The following is a 22,091-nucleotide window of genomic DNA, read 5'->3' as shown; positions in this document are numbered from 1 at the left end:
CTCATAACCAGAGGAAAAAAAATGTGGATTTTTGGGGTAGGAGAGAGAGGGTCCCATATTTGGGGCCTTGACTTTTCTTTTGGGCAAGGGTCCACACTGACTGTTCTCAACCATCATCTTTTCCTGCTTATCCTTGTGCATGGTTTCCAAGAGAAGTTGATTTATTACTTTCTCAAGTAATAAGGTCAGGACAACTACCAATAGTTGCCTAGATACTTCTTGATTTTCTTGAAGATAGACAGTTTGTCTTTCCCAGCCCTAAGGGAACTTTGCTTCTGAGCAAGACCTCACAACGATTCTTCCAACTTCTAACCATCCTGGGTACATCCTAGCTGCTTTCATGGGCTTGAAGAAGTCTAGCTTGCTTATGTTGTCCTTATTTAATTCCTCTGTTGTGTGTTATGATTCCACTATGCCACACTGCCTTGGGGCTGAGATCTGGGAGGCCTGAGGGCAGATTTATAAGTAAAGACAGAGACAAAGATGCTAGCGAGAACCTTTTCTAATTCTGTGTGTTTTGTCAAATAAAGTTCTCTAGCTGTAAGAACATACTTTTTCACTCTATCTTTGACTGGCAAAGTGACGATAGAGGCCCTTCCTAACCTTCAATTCCACTGCCAAATTCGACTGAAGTTAAGCTTTGCCTTTTGTTAATCCTTCTCTTTCTGCTTGGGTGATGTTACTATATTCTTGGTAGAGCCTGGCTCGTTACAACCATGTTAGTTTGGGCACAGTTCTCATAAGAATTTACTATTTGTAAAAAACATCTATATATCTTATAATTACCTCGACAAACCTTCTATTACAAAGTGTTGCAAACTGATGATATTATTGTTGATTGTTGTTGATGTATCAAAGCCAAGGATCTCTTAATTGAGTCATCTAATCTTGTAGACTTTGCATGTATAACGATGCTTGTGCTTTGTTAATAAAAGACAGATGTGGAAAATCTATTATAAACATTATGCTCACATATGTTACCCTTTACTTCATCATGTCACAAAAATTTTATAGTTTTAAGTGGATTTAAGCAACATGCATAATTCACAAAGCAAATGAGCTGAATAGTCAGTATGCAAGTAAGATTTAGAAAATGGCTTCAAGTAAAGTTCAAATGTATGACCTGAGATTGTATGTTTAAAATACTAGTATTTGGCTTGTTTCAGCAAATCTTACATAGAACACTGACTGCACTCCTGCTTCTGTCAGTGGGCCTGATTCTACATTCATTAGTGGCATTTAATACCCTGCTTTGTATGTAGCCTCTTGTGAGATTAAATCTGTATAATTATTCAGTGTAAGTAAAGGTAATGAATTTGAGCCCAGTGGGATTGTCTCAAGAGACAACCAATAATTTGTTGACGTATTGACACTTATTGCTTGCTGGCTTCCATCTGTTTCTCAGTTTAACAAAAACCTCTGTTTATGAAGCTTTTTAATCTTTCATTCTGCCAAATTTTTGAAAGTCAAATTCAAAACATGTATGAGTCAAACAATTGAAATGACAGCAAATTATAACAGGTGAAGAAAGTTTTTACAATACAGGCTGTTGATTATTAGTAAATAGCTATGGTATTCTCAGCAATAACAGCAGAACCTGTGCTCATGATTTTGGACTCTGTGCACACTCAAGATGAAATCCTTTTTCTGATGATACCTCCATTTCTGGTTCTGCTGTGTTTGCCTGCAGTATAGATAATTTCATTCCCAGTGGCTAGTATGGGGCCATGATTTGTATTGGCACTGGCAACAGTGTTGGTAAGACATTATTGCTGAGCAGGGCTTACACAGTCAAAGCCTTTCCTACTCCTCATACTGCTCTGACAGGGAGAAGGCTGAGGCTGCACCATCTGTTGGGAAGGGACACAGCTGGGACAGCTGGCCACAACTGACCGAAGGGACATTTAATACCATGTGATGTCATGCTCAGCACAAAAATCTGGGGGAGGAAGAAGAAAGAGAGGGACGTTTTGAGTGATGGCATTTGTCTTTCCCAAGTTGCTGTTACATGTGATAGAGACCTGCTTTCTTGGGGATGATTGAACATCCCCAAGTGGTGAATAACTTCTTTCTTTTACTTTGCTTGTGTACATGGCTTTTGCTTTGTCAATTAAACTGTCCTTATCTCAACCCACCAGTTTTCTCACTTTTCTGATTTTCTCTCCCATCCCGTTAGGGAAAGGTGAGTGATTGGCTGTGTGGTGCTTAGCTACCACCCAAGGCTAAATACTGGTACTGCTCTCAACTTGTTGTAACAAGCTTTGAAACTGTCAGATAGAAGATGTTGGATATTCATTAAGATACCTTAAAACCATGTATTTCAAGACTGAGACTGGTTTCATCTCTATACATTTAATAGATGAGAGATAATTTAATGAATGGTTAGAGAAGATATGTTGTTCAACAAGTATACCTTAAAATTAAGCTGAAGAAATTCACACATTTTATGCCAAAAGCAGAGCAGTATAATGAGAAGTGAAATAAGTATTCCAAACTTCCCCTTCCTCCTGCCTCCTTCCCAAGTCTCCCTCCTCCTCTGCAGTGGCCCAGGGAGACAGGGGATGAGGGTTATAGTCATTGTTCCTGCTGCTGCTCGGGGAGAAGAGTCTTTCCCCTGCTTCAGTGTGGGATCCCTCCCATGGGAGACAGCTGTCCATGAACTTCCCCAATGTGAGTCCATCCCATGGCCAGAAGTTCTCCATGAACTGCTGCAATGTGGATCACTCTTCCATGGTGTGCAGTCCTTCTCCAGCATGAGTTCCCAGAGGGTCTCAAGTTCTACCAGGAAACCTGACCCATGGTCATCTGTGGGCTGCAGAAGGACAGCCTGGCCATGCAAACCAAATATATCATCTTTCCATGGGTTATGTAAAATAAATTTAATACAGGATAAAAAGATATATCCTTGGTCTTGATGCAAAAGGTTTGAACTTTTATCAAGAGTCATCTTTCCAGTAATCTTTATAGAATAATTTTATGTTTTAATTTTTACCCCTTGGTGGAATACAAATTTTAAAGTTTACTTTCATATATAATAGTCCCTTTTACTTCTGCTTCTAAAAGTTCATTTTTGTAAAGAATTAGAACTGGTAGTAGATAAGCATTGCTTTTTCCTGTATTATCTCTAAAGATAAAATAACTATTTACAAAATATATTACATTAAAATACTCCTAATTTCAGATTGCTAAAATATTTTATTTTCTTTTTATTCTCAATTATTTCCTCATTTTGGAAGGGAAGGGGGGTTATGAAGAAGGTATTGCATTCAGCTTGACTTTAACTGTCTTCTTGCACTACTTGTTTGCTTTAAGAAATACAATTCAAGGTGTCATATATCCCCATTCTCCTTATCTGCTAGAAATCCTTGTTTGAACAAAATTTCTGAGGCATATTATAGGAATCCCACTGGGAAGAGTGAGTCATGAGGACCTGAACAGAACTGCAAACGGAAATAAGTATTAATTAGTGCTCCTAATGAACACTATGACCTGAGATAAAATGTTAATTTTGGATGCTAAAAACCAGAAAATCTGCTAAATATTTTCTCAGTAGAAATAGGCTTAGAAAAAGCAATATTTTCCATAAAAATATTGTGGGAAACCTGTTGACTTGTTCTAGTTATCACATGTAGCTACCTTACTCAGCTATTGTTCTGAAACTATATATTTCAAACTAATAAAAATAAGGGGCCTCTGATTATGCAGTGCATCAAAGACAGTGCTGTGGATAGTGTTTAATTTATTAATATAGAGATTGTTAACATAAAGGCAGGAGTGATTTTGTTTTTAATTTGGAAACAAAGATTCTGTCATTCTGTTGTTCTGAGAAGCAAAGAATGCAAAAATATTAGAGTTTTATGTTTGGACAGGTAGTAGAGTATCACACCAATAATCCAGCAGGCTGGAAGAATTAATTGTTGCATTAATTTCTGCAAGATCTTAACTGTCTTAATAGCACTCAAAATATGAATTTTCCTGAAATATGATGACTTACTAAGATCCATCTGTTATTCTTGATGTTATTATTTCAAAGAGGTGCTCTCAGTAAACTTTTCTGTGTCTTCATGACATTACACTAAAATGTCAATTTCTGTCTGAAACTGCAAAGAAAAAATAAATCTATGGGCAGCTTGTCAGAGTTGATGATATCACCATTTCATGTTTATGAAGGAGAGAGGTAATTTGTAGTTTTGGTTCTGGTTTTGTTTTTATGATTTTTCATTGAAATTAAAATCCATGTTGTGACTATTCTGTTTATCTTCAAAACTGGATTAAGCAGTGCTGGACAGGTAGAATGGATCTTTCCTTTCAAGTACTTACCAAACATTGCAACAAGAAACTTAACCCAAGAGACAGGATAGCTCCACGTGTGTCAAGAGATAAGGGAAATTCATCCAGCTGCACATTCTGACAGTGATTTCAGCCCAGCAGCACACAGTTCCTGTGTGGTAAACAGTGTAAAAAATGTAGCCAGCACTGCCTGTACAATGCTCATATCTGCCCTGCCACAGACAGTGAGTCAAATCAGTTCCACATTGAGGAACTTCTGGTTTATGTGGCCAGAATTTATTCACACTTTCAGAGGAACCCTTCAGCTCTGTGAGCTTCTGAGTGTTTTCACTCTGTGGTTTGATCATTAAGGCTAAGTGGATAACTGATTTAAATTGTGACTAGAACACCTTCGTGGTTAAAAGTTTGTATTTTTCCTCACTTAGAATATATGCAACCTTGAAATTTCTTTCTTTGTTTGCATCTTGCTTGTAAAATCACTTGATAGAGGATCCATAAAAGATCTGTCTCTATCAAAAGCACATAGATTTATTTGGTCTACAGCTCACATTCCTGATAAACAGACTATGCTCAAATAATCATCTTTATGTATTTTCCTTTTTAAGCCTGTTAGTCTGTAATAGCCAATGTTTGGAATTGCTAGTGGGTAGATACTTGAACAGTTGGTGTGTAATTGACATTCAATATACACATCTGAGAGACAACACTGAAACTCTTTTTCTATTTTAGCAAAAGATTGGATAACAATCAGAACTAGTGTAACCAGAGGGCAAAGTGTCAGGAAAGCAATCAGCAGATGAGCAGATAAAATGGTGATGGAATGGTATCACATATCAGATGAGGCTGAGAAGTAATGATCAAACAAGGCTAGAGAAAGATGAAATAGACGTGGAGAACACTTCTGCCACTGGCTGCTCCAAACAGACTACAGTACTTGATATGAGTCTGCTGAAGAAAAATGGTTGGACTGAATCATAGAGAAAATGACACTTGCCACAAAGACAGTTTTAGAACTGCATTCTATCGCATTACAGAATGCATTGTATCATTTGTCAATATTATCCTCATTAAGTGAATGTAACATTATTTGAACTATTTGTTGGTCTCAGAAGTGTGAGACTAACAAGCATTGCATGAACCAGATCATTTGTACAAAAAAAGCATCTTACTCAGAAAAAGCAGCCTTACAATTAAAAAAAATGAAAAATAATTTTTAAAAGCTTGAATAAGTTTGAAAATTCACATTGTCTTCTTGGTGAAGTATTTAATGAAACTGGATGATTTTGTGTTAGCAAGGGATTGATAAATTATCTCTGAAAACTTATATTTTTGACAGTTTGCTGTAGTCTGCAGGAATTAGTTATTTTGGTGCAAATTTTATTTATTTTACAGGTATGCAACTTGAGAATAATTCCAATGATTTTTTGCTGACTTACTCAGGATATAGTGAATGGACCCTGTCTACTTTTTTCAAAATTGAGACAAGCAACCGACCTGTAATGAAATACTCAATTTTTAACATTTGGTTTTTTTTTTTCCTTTGCAGTTTTTTGAATATACAATGGTTTATAACAAAAGACATCAGGTAAAACAATTCCAAAGTTTTACATGTCAGACCTATTGTTCAGTGATTTTCTTAGACCATGTGTTATGTGTGTTTTGTCTGGATAGACTTATTACAGTAGAAGTCCACATACAGAAATTTGTATTGAAGAATGTTTATTCTAAATTTTAAATTTTTTTTAAAGAAATGCACAGTACAGTGATGGTTTGGTGAGTCCTGCCTGCTTCATATGAGTGCTTGAAAAAGATATAAACAAAGAATTATTATACTACAGTTCCTGTATAATGGAATATCTATTGGGGAAAAAAAAATCCTTGAGAGTTAGGTTGCAAAGACTGAAGCTAGCAATCTACTCCATGCTTTATACAGTGCAAATTCTACAAAATTGTATGGCTAATAATTAGGACTCTGTATTCATCATTCTCAGTGCAACTCAAAATTTTATTTTTTTCAAGTCAAGAGTTTTTAAGAAAATTTAAAAAAAATTAATAAAATAATATCATTTCCCTTATATTACTTTAGTGTTTAAGAGAATAATCCAGCATATGAAGAGATCTGCAAGTTCCTAATATGCACATACACAATGTAACAGCTAATGCACATACTCAGTATAACAGCTACCACAATGTAGAATATTCTAGGAATGAGTGCTCTTAACAAAGCTGATTTGGAATCATTAACTATAAAGAAGTATATTTTTAGGCCTAACAGAGCAGTCACATAAAATCTGGTGGAGCCTGGGTCAGATCCCATCCTCCAGTCAAGGAACAGAACCTCTAAAATTGGAATCATAGAAACACAGAACCATACAACAAGACAGGCTGGAAGGTAAGACAAAAGATCACCCAGTCCAACCTTTCATGAGAAAGACAGCCTGGATGAGATTATCCAGCAATCCACTTGTGTCTTGGAAACTTCCAGTGTCAGGGACTCTACCAAGTTCCTGGACAGGTTGTTCCAGAGAGTGATTATTCTCATTGAAAAAAAAAATTGTGATGAATCCATGATGAAACCAAAATCTGATAAAAGTCTTGTTCCAAGTGCTATCTGAGATGAGAACATGGGACAGAGGAAGGAGAGACAGTTTCAGGTAAATTAAAATGAACCCATCAAAATAATGGTGAAGAGTCTGAAGGGAAAGCACTATGTCACAACCATGGGTGAATTAAGTCAGATTGAGTAAGTGTATCCCTCCAAAACTTTCCAAGAAACAGGTTTCCTTAGGATGACATAATCTCCTAAAATATTGTTTTCTGGATAATTAACAGTCTTAGCAGGTACAAGTTACAGATCTTGTTCCAAGTAATGTTTCCTGATTGAAGATACCAATATGAAAGTTTAATGATACACTGGCATGTAGCGTATTTTTCTGAGAGTCAGCACAGTGACTTCAAACTCTGTCAGAGGAGACCACTCAGCTGGAGACTTTAATATCTTGGCTAGACATCCTGCTCAGTATTTATTAAGTGAACAAAAAGAGAAGAGACACTTTCTTCTTACCTGAAATGGTAGTTCATGCCCTCCTATTTTTCCACTAAAAGCCATATCTCAAGTCAAATCTTGTTCTAGGGAGGAAAGCCTGTAGAACATAAGAAAAAAGAAATCAATATCTAATATATAAACTGTCTAAGAATTTAAATTAGGGTAACAGTTTGTTATATTTTGGTCTGAATTATTTATTATTTATTAACCAACTGTTACTTTTTAGTTGCTTGTGGTTTACTCATTTATGAGGGGAAAAAAAGTGAAGTTTCCTGCTCTTTCTCCTTCAGCACTAGCAAAACAACCTTTTGAATGAATGACTGCATCTTGAAAGGGTAGGGTACGGAAGGAGCTGCCTCAGGCTTGGCATGTTGCCTCCATACTTGGCACGTCTCTTGCAGCTCCTTTGTTGAAAAAGGGCCTGAGGAAGTTGATTGGAATAGTCTGAGGAACATGAAATAGAGGTTTATCTTAGAATAATTATGATTACTACCTGCCAAACCTGTTTTTCCTCAGTTGTGCTTGAAGTCTACTCTAAGTATATGAGAGTACAAATTAATGTGTCTGATAATTTAGAAAAGCATCTTTGATTTTTGATTTGCCATTGCTAAGAGTGGCTATTAACAATATGCAGACAGGGTAAAGTTTTCTGTAATAAATATACTGAAAATATATTCACCTTCTCAGTGTTTTACAGATATAGAGGAGTAATCTGTAGAGTCTACCTGGAATAGACAAGGGCATTTTGAAAGACAAAAACAGCCATGGTAACTTCATCTGTGTTACTGAGTCTTCACTTTGATTTATGAGTTACAATTTTATGAGTTACAATTTTATGAGTTAGCTAGAAGCCTTTTTTCTAGGAAGGAAAAAAAGTCCCTGCCATAATGATATGGATATCAGTATATCAGTTTTAATTTTTCAGTATGGCTAAATGGCTTTCTGCACTAATTTAGATTCGCGTGTCTCTGTTTTGTATTCAAAGAGATTTTTACTTAAATTTTTAATAACTTCCTGTATTAGATGTTCATTCTCTGACTGTGTTAATCAGATCACACATCTCTAGATTTGGGTAATTTTTACGTAACAAATAAAATTCAGAGGTGGATGACCTTAGCTTGTGCTGTGCTGGATGTTGCTCTGTTCTTTAGTGAAGACAGACTGAGGCCAGGGATCTTTGAGAATGTTCAGATTTGGAAGGCAACTTAACAGTGTTCAGTTTCAGACTTTTCTATCTCAGAAATGAAAGAACAGTTGCCCTGAACTGTCTGTAGGCAGGAATGTCTTTCTGTTTTCAGTGCTTCTCCTGTTTTGATTTTTATTCTAGGACAAGCATCTGCAGTTCCCAGCATGAACATATTATTATGGGGTGTGTGCCAAAACATCAGAAGTAATGCTGGTCTTGTGGAGAGGGCAGGATTTTCACCCCTCCTTGATCTCTCATCAAGGTAAATTTGCTGCCAGTCTTCAGATCTACCACTTTTCTTTGCTGTAAGACACCCTTTGAGCGATAACTGGAGACATCTGTAAGGCTTTTGGTCTCTTCCATTAAGCTGTGGACAGCGGGATTTTGAAATTGAAGAACTAAGTATTTAGCTTTTACTTCTTGTTTTGATAAAAAAATATTAATTAACAGGACAATATTGCTTTCAACAGGCTGTGTGCACCTGCACCCTTAGCAGCAAGTCCTCAGTTTCTGTTGCCTAGGAAAGAAATAGGGGTCTATTCTAAATCACAGATATTTAAAATTTTAAATGTATTTTATTTGGTTATGTCAATGGAAACATTTTAAATAAGCTTCTGTTCTATAATTTCTAAATTTTATTACAGAGAGATGGTGCTTTCAATGGAAAGTAAGACTGACAGCACTTCCAGAGTTCAGGAAAAAAAAAAAAAGGTGTTCAAGGATGTGTAAAAATGCAGATTGACATAAACTGAGTCAATATCACTGGAAATTACTATTTTATTGATAGTGAGTTACATCATCCTTTTTTAACTGTTTGTATGCTAATGTATATTTGATTCAACATGTGAATTTTGGACATAATTTGAAAACAAAAATACTTCCTGTAGAGCAAACTAAAAATTAGAACTAAACTGTGTCACTGAGATTGAATGGCTTGAAGTATGACAAAGATAAATTATCTTGATCAGTAGAGTAATAGAAATTGATTTGTAGTGTGTGAGAACGCCTGATATTTCATTCTGCTTATCAGGTAAAAAGGAAAGATACATGGATTGAAGATGAGGGTAGGAGCTCAAATCACAAAATTTACAGCTGGTTGGACCAGAGGTATTTCTCCAGGCTTTCAGCTTTTGCTGTGTAACACTCTGCAGTCAGCTGGATGACTGTGCTTCTTGGCACTAAATTTCACTGTCAGTTTTATTGCCAAGTGTCTTCCATTGTACCCCTTCTAGTGCTGTGCTCATTTTCAGTGTCTCAGCAGATCCTTTAACTTTCCACCTGTCCTCATTAGGGGTAATCCATTTATTTCACAGTTACCATCAACATTCTGGAAGGTATGCAATGGTTTTTTAACTTAAGGATCGTGGAAATTCACTCAAAAAATTATTGTGCTCTTTAGCCATGTTTTCTAAAGATTCTGAAAACTGGTTTGAACGGGCCAGTTTCAAAATGTCTCAGAAGTCTGGTATTTTTACAATTTAGGCAGCTATACTTTACAGTATTCTTCAAGGACTAAGAATTTTTTTTTTCTTCTACTTTTCTTTGTTGCCAGCAATGCATTTAATACCTTCCTGAATGGTGCTGGTAGAACCAACTAATTCTTCACAATTGTTTTTTCTTTGGATGTCAAGTAATCTTTGTAATATCAGCAAATTTTGTTACTTTTCAGTTCTCTCTTATTTTCCAAATCACTTTTATGCAGAACAGCATGGGATGTTGACATTTAAGTGCTAACAACATTTGATTATCTTTTGCAGCAAAACCTGACCACTTTATCCCTCGTATTTTGTGTGTGTTAGGTCTTTCAGAGAAATTATCTTCTTTCATCATGTTCACTTATCTTCCGCTAAATATTTTGTAAAGTATTCCATCACATTGCTTTGCTTCATCACTCATCATACCTCATCTTCTGTGATAAAATAATTGAAACAGTTTCTCACTGGCAGGGTTTTTGTATTTCCTACTGGGAGTTTTTATCCTAAATTCCTGGTAAATGTCCAGGGTTTAAAACACATTGTTCTGATAGATTTTATGGTTAAGCAAGTAAGATTTCTATGGTCAAACTATAATTAGGTAATAAGAATAACTGCATGTGTCCAGACACTTTGTGTGTTGTCATCACATGAAAGCTCTTTAATCACAATTGACAGTTGAGACATTCATGGTCTTTCACCATTGAGCTGCATCCTACCTAATGTAATCCAATTATTTAATGCAGATTTTGCACGAGAAAAAGAAGACTACAAGGCAATCATAGGTGAAATCTCTTTCCCTGGTTTGAAAATACCTTCCATTTACCTGCATCTCAACATGTATATAATTTCAAATGTACTTCAACCATGTTAAATCCTGCCCTGTATTGGATTTCTCATCAGTTTATTAAAAAATAGGAAAAATGAGTAATGGAGAATATTATTGTTCATAGCTTAAAGACAAGAAAACTTACATACCATGAGTGATCTGCACAATACCAGTGGCACAATCTATAGGAATCTAGCACCAGAACCCATGTTTCTAACTCTCAGGAACCGGTTTTAGCTATTATAAAAGTACTGATTATGTCATTTAGAGCAAAGATACCAGATTTATATCTCACCACATATTTCAAAGGTATAATGAGAACAGAAGTGTTTTGCTCACTGATAAAATATTAATGCTGAAAACTGAGGCAACTCAGGAAACCATATGAAGACATTTCCCTTGGAAAACCATCTCAGACACATTCCACATCCTCTCTCTCTTACTAGTTACATTAATAACACATCATTCAGTGCATTAAGTTTTATGTTTAGTGAACAACAATGGAAATACTGCTTCCTTTGTAGAATGGCCAAGGCAGTGGATTAAGAGATGCATTATCAGAAAACTTCCTGAATTTCCTGGCTGCTACCTGCCTGAACTGTATAAAAACCCAAGGTCTGTTTTGTTTTTTCCATCCCCAATTAAATTCCTCTCCTGTGCTGGTAAGAAGGTAAAAGAAATTAAATGCTAAAAAAAATCTCAGACTACATCCATCAGCCTTTTTTCTTTTTGTTTTCTTTCTTTTTTTCATGTAATGTGTATGGTGAAAGGAGGTGGCTTACCCCTTCTTCCTCCTGATGCTTCCAAACTCATATCGAAGGCCTGACATCCAAAACACCACAGCAAGCTCCTAAAAAGAGTTAGTAACCAGAGACAGAGCTCCTCATACATGACTACTGTGGGTAGAAAGGACTGTTCAGTATATCTCAGCCTCAGACTGTGTCAGGTCCTTTTGCTAGAATCCTTAGTCTGACATTCACTGTGTTTTTGCTATTGACTGAAGCAATTTACCATAGTTTTATTGTACAAACTTAAACTGATTTTCAAAGGTTAAGTAGAATGCCAATAACACCCATACTACGAATCTGTCTATCTGGCCCTTATAAAAAAAAAGAGGAACTCAGGCACATACACTCCTTACATTTAAATTAGGTACACGAAGTCATTGAATTGATAAATAAATATCAAACAAGCTGTGCATGAACTGCCCCAACTTTCAATGTTATCATACTTTCACCTATGTACTGAAAATTCCTCCTAAAACCATGTTTTTCCTTATTCCTTCTGTCAACTACAAACCCATAATTATGTCTGTGTAGTCTAAGTCCTACAAAAAGACAAAATTGGACGGAAAATAAACCCTTTATATAAAAAGCATATAATTCTTACCTGTGAAAGGTAGCAGGTGTAAATGCATCTTTGTGTGTAAGGTTCTGGAGTGACTGGACACCATTGCTCCAAGCAAAAAGCTATCCTAGTCTTGCACGACGTGAGATAATCTGTACTGTGCTTTACTTTTCCTCATTTTATTTCACAGTAACTCTGACAGTTGTATACCTTTCATGTACGTCTATGCTTTGGACAGTTTTGTTACCAAAGTAAATGCCATTTGGTTTTCATGAAGGCCATTTTACTGCAGAGTTTCCCAAAGTAAGAGGTTGTATTAAAGTATGTAGGAATACCTTCCTTGACTATTATATTGCATGAAATTATATGAGTATGTCCCTGTATTTGATTTCATGAAGTTTCCCATTATTGGGCCAATTAATGATTCATGTTTAAAGGTGCTTATTTCTATAAAGCTGTATTTTTGTCAAAAAATTCTGCTCTAAGAAAATATGAGAAAAAGCCTTGATACATACTAAAACCAAAGCTGTTAAAGCCTAGACTTTTCACAGATCTGAAAGGCAACTGAAAAGTAAGTCACCTAAGGAGGTTGTCTTGCTAGATATTTTGGAGTGATGACTCTTGTCTTTATGGATTTTTGAGGATATTGCTGAATCACAATGAAATTACTGATTGAATTATCTTTAAAATAGCACATATATTTTCTTAAATTACTGAAAAACAATAATATTAATGGTTCCCTTGTGTTCTGGGATAGATCATCTTTCCCTTATTAAAAATGGATTAAGAGAAAAGAATTCCAATTATTGTTTGCTCTGTTAGGTCTAGCAAATATTGAATAAATTTAATCTATCTTTTTCCAGGCATTAATTTTGTGTCCAGTGATTCACAACAAACTTAATTATCCTGAAAATTGCATTAAAAACTGTGATTATGACCACCAAAAGAAAAAATAAAAAATGAATAATGCTTGAATTCTTCCTATGAGTAAAAACCCAAATTTGTGTTCCTAAAGAAAAAGTGCAATGGGAAAATAGGAATAGAAGGTGATGGTAAACTGAAATTCCCGGTGTTTCTCAAATCTGTTTCTGTGTGTCACTTCTTTCTTTGAAATATGTCAGGGAGAAGACCTTTGGTAAGTAACTTCTACTCACACTTTTTAATGATAAAAAATACTGGTACTAGACTAAACAACAAATTGAATTCCCACCATTATTACCTATAACAGTAAATTTAGACATATACCGAAAGTACTATATGAAACAAAAGTAAGAATGTCTAAAAGTCAAACATTGTTATCATAAGAGACTTACAAAGAAAAACTATATATTATCAAAGTGTGACAGCTACAAGAAATACATCCATGCTTGTGGGAAAAGAGGGAATAGTTTCTGTTGACAAACTGAGAAAGAAGATGTTTACACAGACTTTTAATTTGTAGCTTTTAAATCAGCATAGCAATTGCAGTGTGTAAATGGATTTTCTCTTCTATCAAAAATAAAGGAATAGTTTAGGGTTTGTTTTCTATTAATAATAAATTACAGTTCTTTTTTATTAATTTAGGAATGTTCATAAACTAATTGCTTTATTAGACTCTGGAAAACTCATTGTGTTGCCAAAATATTTAAATGGCTTTAGAGAAACTAGTAATGGGCATGAAATTTTGTCAACACTGCAAATAACAGAAATGTGCTAAAATTATTTCAATTCTGTATGTCATAAATATCAGTTCATGTAGTCATATATGCTGTAATTAAGTGCTAGTGAACATGAATAGCCTTTTAATATAGGCAGATATAAAATGACTACTCCAAATAAAACATTATTTTTTATATCTTTAAGCTGTAGGCAATTGGTTCATTTATGGGACATTACATGCATTGCTAAAAATTCAGAGGAAAGCAAAACTGCTCATTCTGCAGATATGTTCCCTTTTTTAATATGGTTATTTTCATATTTTAGTCATTGAAAGATACTTAAGTAACCCCACGGTTTCCTCCTGAATTTGCATTATTTTGCACACACTACATTTGACTTCTGCAAAAACAGATTTTGTAGAAAAAACCCCCCACCAAACAAAACAAATGAGCCAACCAAACAACCAAAGATTTCAAGTTTTGGGAAAAAGAGACTGGAAAGACTGTAAATATCCTTACCTCATTCTTTGTAGAACAGTCCAATAGTGCACATATTTGCTAATAAAAGTATTGCTTTCACCATAGACTAAAGTAGTGGCAGTCTGCATATAATATATAAGATAGCCAAGAAAGATCTTAGCAAACCATGCCAAAGTAACTGGTTTTATCTGAAAATAAAAGAAAATATTCCTCTGGTGCTTTTTTTTTCTTCTTGTCTTTGTGTAATTCTTCTTTTTCACTCCCATTTTCAGTAGTTAGTTAAATTTAATTTCCATAAAAGTTCTAAAACTCAACAAATTAGCATTTTTAAAAATCATGCATGCTACCCACTACTGTATTAAAGGACTGCAATTGCATTAATATATACAAAGTAAAAACCATGAGTTAAGAATAGCATTCCTAAATATTGAGAAGATAAATACTCCCCAGGGTTTTTCTCTGAAAACCTCACCCTAAAGCACCTTGGTTATGTCACATAGTTCTATTTGATGCAAGACCCTTGGATTAGGACCATTTTTGGAACTAAGAGACATTGTGTCATTATGACACACCAGGTCTCTCAGCTCAGCGCTGTATCAATATTGGCTTCAGTAGCTGCACTTGGTGTTGTTGATTTCGTTCTTTCTATAGCCTGTTTTATTTACTAGAATTTTAATAAAAATAATTATAGACACTATTCAGTTTAGGACTGTAATCAATTGCAAAAGCATATAGTTTACTCAGCCATGTAACCAAGATCTAGCAGAAGGTGAAATATGCACCAAAGGCACAGATGAAAAGCAGATGTGAGAAGGACAACAAAGAGCCTATAGCAAGCTCAAGTTGAATTTTGAAGGACTTTTTAAAGTAAAATGGATGGGGACAGAGGTAGGGGCGAAGGAAAACAGAAATGGAGTGCCAAGGCCTAGAAACCAAGATGCAACAAATGTGAAGAACAAAAGAAAAGCAAGACTACTTTTCTGTTTAACCACAGATTCATGCTTAAAATATTATTAATTTATCATGAGCTTGCAAGTAGAGTACTAAACCTATGAAAATTTGAAACTGTGCAGAGCTACTCCCTTTCCTTCCTTATGCTCTCACCCAGCCAAAGCGAGGTAGATACAGCAGCAGGAGGATCAAATTCTCTGGTTGTTCATGGTGAGCAGTGTAAAAAATGGACAAGAGCAGTGCAGTGGTGAACAAAACATGGAATGTAGATATACAATAATCAATTACTTTCCTTTAGGCACCTCTCAGTTGACTGTTACATTTGAAGTTTATGAATCAACTCAGATTAGGACTTTGCTGTGTGTTATGTGTTCTGGCAATTGTGGCTCCTATTCCCTACACATGGTTATGAAGTCACTAATGAAGAGATATATATCTTCCTAGTCATTGCATTCCTGTAAAAGAACGTGATCTGTCCTCACTGCAAGATCAAAGCAAATACAACTGTTATAATTTCTATATCATACCTTCTTTTTCAGTCTTTTAATTGCTTATAGGGGAGGGTGAGGGGGGAAGGAAATGCAGTAGTTTTGTGTTCTGCGAATTCTGCTGCTTTATGGCAGCAAATAATTTGTTCCCTAATCAGACAAGTTATATATTTTATTCCAGTGTTGTGACAGTGTTCTGCTTTCTGGGGTGGAATGAAGACCACAATTTCTTCTCTTTAAAGGTATTATTCAGCTTTGAGGAAGGAGTGGAGAAGAACATAATTATCGTGTTAAGATTCTGTGACAGGAATTAAAAGGCAAATTAATATCAGAGTGTTAATAAGCTCTGAGTAACTCTATCTGTAGGTTACACGTACTGTAACTAATCCAGGCACAGAGCTTGTAATTTCAGAATAAAAACATAACTCATCCTTGGGTTTGTCTGTTTAAAACTGTTTAATTTATAATATTATGTACAGTGTGAACACTTTATACAGACAACTAATTTTTAAAAAACTTCATTGTAGAATAAAAAAAATGTCTTCCATCCTTCTTCTTCCTGCAGTATTTCTTCTGAAAATGCCAGTGCAATTTCAAATATTTTTAAAATAATTATAATCCCTAGCTGTGGAGCTTGTAAAACAAATGAGATCCCTAGATTAAACTCTTCACTAGTGCTTGATAAATTTGATTTTAAATGTGCTTCATGTATAAATGCTGTTCAGTTTGAATTATTTATTATGATGAGATGAACATTTATATTCATATACTGAAGAAATAAAAGCTGGCTTAATGAGTCAATTACTAATAAAGAATTTACAGAAAGCACCAATAGCATGTAGAGTTTTAACATGACTGTCAAAACCTGCCCCTGGGAAATAACAGAAAGGTCTATGGAACTATGAAATCAATTTATTATAATAATGTGAATCTGACAAATGCAAACAAACTGTATCTAAAGTATTTCCCACCATCTCATTGAACAATTCTTCAGAATGTCAGTACAGCACATATTGCAGCAAGCGCTCATTCTCAGGCTGCCAGTTTTACAACAATTAGCAACCACTGGGTTGTCTGGGATGTTAAGTTATATTTATTGAGACTCAATTCCATCCGGGAACAGAGTGTATACTTCCTCTTGATAGTACTATGCCCTTTAGGAACATTTCTCTAAAGAAAATTAGTGGCTGAAAGAATGATATGACAGAAATGTATTTCTGCTGTCACAATTTCTCAAGAGAAGTTTGGGGTTTTGTCTCTAGTACTTAATAAATTCAAATAGAAAGGCTATAAACAACGCACAAACAAAGGCTATAAACAGCATAAATTTTAACTAGCCTGATTAATACAAGATTGAAATTCTTATATTAATCTCCGCATTGGAGATATTGTTTATTTAAGCATTGCTTTCAAGCCCCTACTATCACCTGGGGAAGAGGGAGAGTGAGTATAACTAAATTTTCTAGTCTTTCATTTGCTTCTGAATTTTCCTTCAGAAAAATTTTCTAATATAAATAACAGGTGTAATTGCTTGAGAAAATTTGGATAAAAGATCTAGCATATATTAAAAGTTTAAATTAATAAAAAAATTATTATGACCTCATTTTGAGTTTTCCTAATAATATTAGTTATTAAAATGTACCTATAATGAGCTCACCTAGATCACTACACATGCAACAGAATTCCTTGGGAATCTTTACAAACTTTAGCACTTGTTTTCCATGAGCAGTAGCAAACAAAAACTCATTCAGGGAATTAAATTTAATTTTCAAAACAAAGAAGGAACAAAAGCATTTTAATATCATATAACTGTTATCATCATGATGATCTATTTTTTTTCTAGAAAAACACAGGTGCATAACCTCCAAGAATAAATATAATGGGAAATATGCAACTTTCAGTGCACAATTGTTAAAAAGGAAAAGGGAGAATTTAGAACAAATTGTTTATTGCAACACAAGTTGTGCAGTGAAAGACAAAATGTAAGCAGAATTATTGACAGTAACACATCTGAATTTCTCTTAATGCAGTATATATTTACATCTTAAGCTGTTTTGACCTTGGCTCGTGTATATCACTGTTAAATTTAGCAGATATGTGTGAATAAGGATATTAAATATGATCATCTATTAAAAATGATCAGTTATCTTCTTCTTTCAGATTTTCATGGAACTGCCATTGTCATTTGTGTTTGATTGTGCCTCCTTTTCCCTCAAAGTAACACAGAGTTAAGAATCAATAAGTTATGGTCAATTACTGTGAATCTTCTAAAGTACAGTTAATGATAGGATGTTGACATTTTGAACAAAGTCCTCTCAGATCATGAGAGAAGCAGACACTCACGAATACAAGATCCTGGCTATTTATGAGACTAGACTGTGACATTCAGACATGGGTGCATGCTGGATTCATTTCAGGGAGAAGAATAAGCTCTGCTCAGGCCACAGGGGCAAATAACAAAGAGTCAACAGAACAGGAGCTGAGGAAATATTACTTATCTATGAGAAATTCAGCCAAGGAAATATCATGCATCTATGAGAAATTCTTCAGCTAAATACCAGTCAAATTCTTGAACAGCTTCCTCAAGATATCATTCTCTGGTGGACAAAATTATTAGGACAATAATAAAAGGTGATCAGACAGCGATAAACCACTGTCAGTGATTGTCAAATTGTATCCTAAAAAGAGAGAAGCAAACAGAGACCCACTCTTCACACATTGCAGGATGAAAATTTTAGTTCATGGAGATGCTCTTTTCCTTAGAGAGTGACACACAGAGAAACCAAAATCTTGCTGAGTTGAAAAAAACCTGAACCACATTTCACTTATTCAACAAAATATTCAGGACAACAGCTCAAGATTTGAAGGACTGGGAACACCAAATCCACATGATCATGCTTTTATGTCAAGTTAAATAATACCATAGCTAGAGAATAACATCCATAGGAATTTACAAAGGGAAAGAACATAACAGAAGCTGAAAGGAAAAGTATGATGAAAAATTGTCTAAAGGAACAAATTTACAGAATACAAAAGAAAATGAAATACAAATGACAAGTATAGAAAAATGGGCAGTGAAAAACTTATTTTCTTTCCTCTTGAACAGATGAGACTTTCAGCTTGTGAACTATTCTGTTACACACCAGTAAAAACAGCTAGTGCTGCTTAGTCACGAAAAGTAGAATTGGACATATTGCTTCCCTTCAAACTCTATCAAGAAAACTAAACACTGGGAGGAAGAATTTTATGTAGAATATATAGAACCTGGAGAAATAGCAGCTTGAGCTACATAATGAAAATAATTCTGTAGAAGTGAGCTATCTATACCACAATCAAAATGCACACATGTTGTTAAAGTACATCTCTAGTGGTATCTCAGTGTATAAAGTTGTTTCCTTTTCAAGATATATTGAGGAATATGCGACAATCCAGTGACTGGCTCTGAAAGACTATATGAGAACTAAACTAAAGTTACAGTGGAACATACATGATTTTAGCTAGTTATTTGCCTTTTGGTAGTCCACAAATTTGAGCATTCCTATTTAAAAAAAAGTAAAAAGTAAGTGCAGCACAGTTTCCAGTATTGTACTTAGTAAGTAACCTGATAAGAAAAAAATTATCCTGTCTGTTTTTTTCCTGACATTATGTACTGGACTGACTTTTTTCAACTAGATCCTGATATTCACAAAAATCTTGATAAAAGCAAGAAATCACAACATTAGAAAAAATGAGAAACACACTATTAGGCGTCATGACTAGTTCTGAGAAATTCTGATATTTTTAAAATATTCCCTTACCAAACTCAGAATTTTAAAATGGAAGTTATCACACAGTATTATGTTTTTAACCTGTGCAATACTACCTTCTTGGTTTTGCAGTAATTTTGTTTCCAAATACCATGTAGATCCAGGCAAAAGTAAATGTAAGTAATGGAACATATTGCCAGTTATTAAATTGTAATTGCATCTCACTAGAGCATGGTAGTTGTTTGGTAGCTGCAGATCATAAACTATAAACCTGATAGTAAAAGAAACACTTCTGCTGCTTGGTGTTCTTGCTTGTGTTTCATTTTGCTTTGTTTTCTGTCCTGCTGCTTGAACATAATTTCTTATCAATTTCCATAAACAAATAAGGTTTTTAAAGCTACTCCAAAGATATCTAATAATTTAATTTATAATTTCAAGATCTTTGCTTCATTGGATCTATTGTGGCAATCAGCTCTGAAGCATTTATTTAATTTGCAGTTATACATCAGATTACATAATATTTACATAATTAGCATTCATAAACAAGAAATTATAAATTTATGTCAGAAACACTATTTCTGACAAAGATAAGGAATGCAAGTATTTCCTTCTGTAAAATGCCAAGTATATGGAAGTATAGTGCTTATAGGCCTGCAGGTGCAATGGCTGCGAATTTAACTTGTTTACCACTGATGAGATCAATACTTGAATAGAATACAATAAGATAATATTGCATTAATGAATGACCTTTTCCTTGTCTGTCTTGTCTTCCAGCAGCTATTGATATAATGACAAGTTGAACTCTGAATACAAAGAAATTATTTTGAATAGTAACAACTATGGGCTCTTTATCCTCTTGGCTATGGACTACATAGCTAAGGGCTATGAAGAATGCTTTAAATTTATCTTTGTTCTGCTGGTGCAGGGTTTTTTTTGAGTTTCATGAAGGGGATTTTAGTACCTAGCAAATGATATATAGAGATAGATCTGTCAGGAGGAATATTCAGAACAGCTTTTTTTCTGTCTCTGTATGCCTGAAATTTAGATAGAAGGCATACATTAGAAATAAAGTTTTAATTTAATATAAGCATATCCAGCTTTTTTCATTACTTCTATTATTTACAAGACAGAGATTGTTGCTTGGGCCTATGCAGACAGCAGAAAAGTTGTGTCATTTCTCCTCTAAACAGTATGTGGTCCTTTCATCTGCATTGTTGATGTCTTTCTGGTAAATGGGGATTAAGAAGATTACTAATAGAAAACTATTGAAGTGTTGAGAATATAGTAAATAAATTATACTTGGTCAATATATAATTTTCACAAAAATATAACAACATTTAAGTAGCAGTAACATTATGGCACCATGAAAAATCACTGAAGATGGTCATAAATTGTAAACTCATTTAGTTACATGGGTTCTGCAGAAGTTTTCTCAGTGTGTCTAAGAGGAATTCAGACCTGAACGTAAGATTGGACTTCTGTGGAGACTGGGACTGAATTAATAGTTTGCTAGGAGCAAGTCACATATAGCAAGAAAGCTCAGTGTTCTTTTAAAAGTTGTTTTCTATTATACAGGATACGGATACAGATTTTCTTCTGTCTTTGACAAAATGAATAACATGAGCTGTAGACAGACACGGCAAGAAGATGTATTTTAGCTTCTATTATTTTACCAAAATGTGAAGTGTCATACTTTGAAGCAAATCAAAACTCTGAAGTAAAATGAGACTCATTTCAGTAGAGTGACTGAAATGTTCTGTACTAACAATGGAATCATCTTCATAATAAAAAAAAAAAGAAGTTGTTCTTTTTTTCTTCCAGAATTTACTTTGTCAGCTATCTTGTTTTTTTTTACCTTGGAAAATCAAGTCTTATTTTTCACACATTGGCTTATTTTTTCTTTTGTTCTTAAATGCATTTTTCATCAGAGATAACCCAACATTTTCTTCTGAATGCAAACACATGTTCTGAAATGTCAAATGTCTGAACTATCTCAATTTTTAGAAAATGCCTTCTGTAAACTTATTTTACACTCATCAAGGAAACGCTTTAAAGTTCACAGAGAGTTTATATTCTACATAATCTTTTTAATTAAACAAAAATACCTCTTTTATATACTAGAAATATTGGTCCAAATAGTCTAATTACTTGTATGGCTAGTAATCAGTGCAAAGAAATGGCATCTTCTGATTCTCTACTTTACCATTTTAATTTTACCATCCTTCCACTTCAGAATAACTATATAAATACCTCATACATTCCTGTCTCACATTCTTCAAAGTCAAATTTCCAACATTTTACAATAGTGTCAGTACTTAGGAAGTAGAAGGGGTAGCATTTCATTTTTCCAATATATTGCTTCTGAAAGGCTATGGTCTTTATTAAAGAGGTTTGCAAACATGAACAAAATTATTTGATAGACAGAATGGCTCACAGAATTTATGATTGTGACATCATTATTCATTAAAATAATGATGTGGAACCAAATCTATTGGTTTTAATAGGCCAATAAAACCCGCAAAACTCTTCAGTAAAAGTTTGATCACAAGATCAGTGAGAACATTACACAGCTACAACCTGTTTCTTGAAATTTCACCAAAATATCCATTAAGACTGGCC

The sequence above is a fragment of the Lichenostomus cassidix genome, chromosome 2 (assembly GCF_008360975.1).
Source record: "Lichenostomus cassidix isolate B80296 chromosome 2, HeHo_3.0, whole genome shotgun sequence".
NCBI classification, from domain to species: Eukaryota; Metazoa; Chordata; class Aves; order Passeriformes; family Meliphagidae; genus Lichenostomus; species Lichenostomus cassidix.
This window is presented reverse-complemented; position numbering follows the sequence as displayed.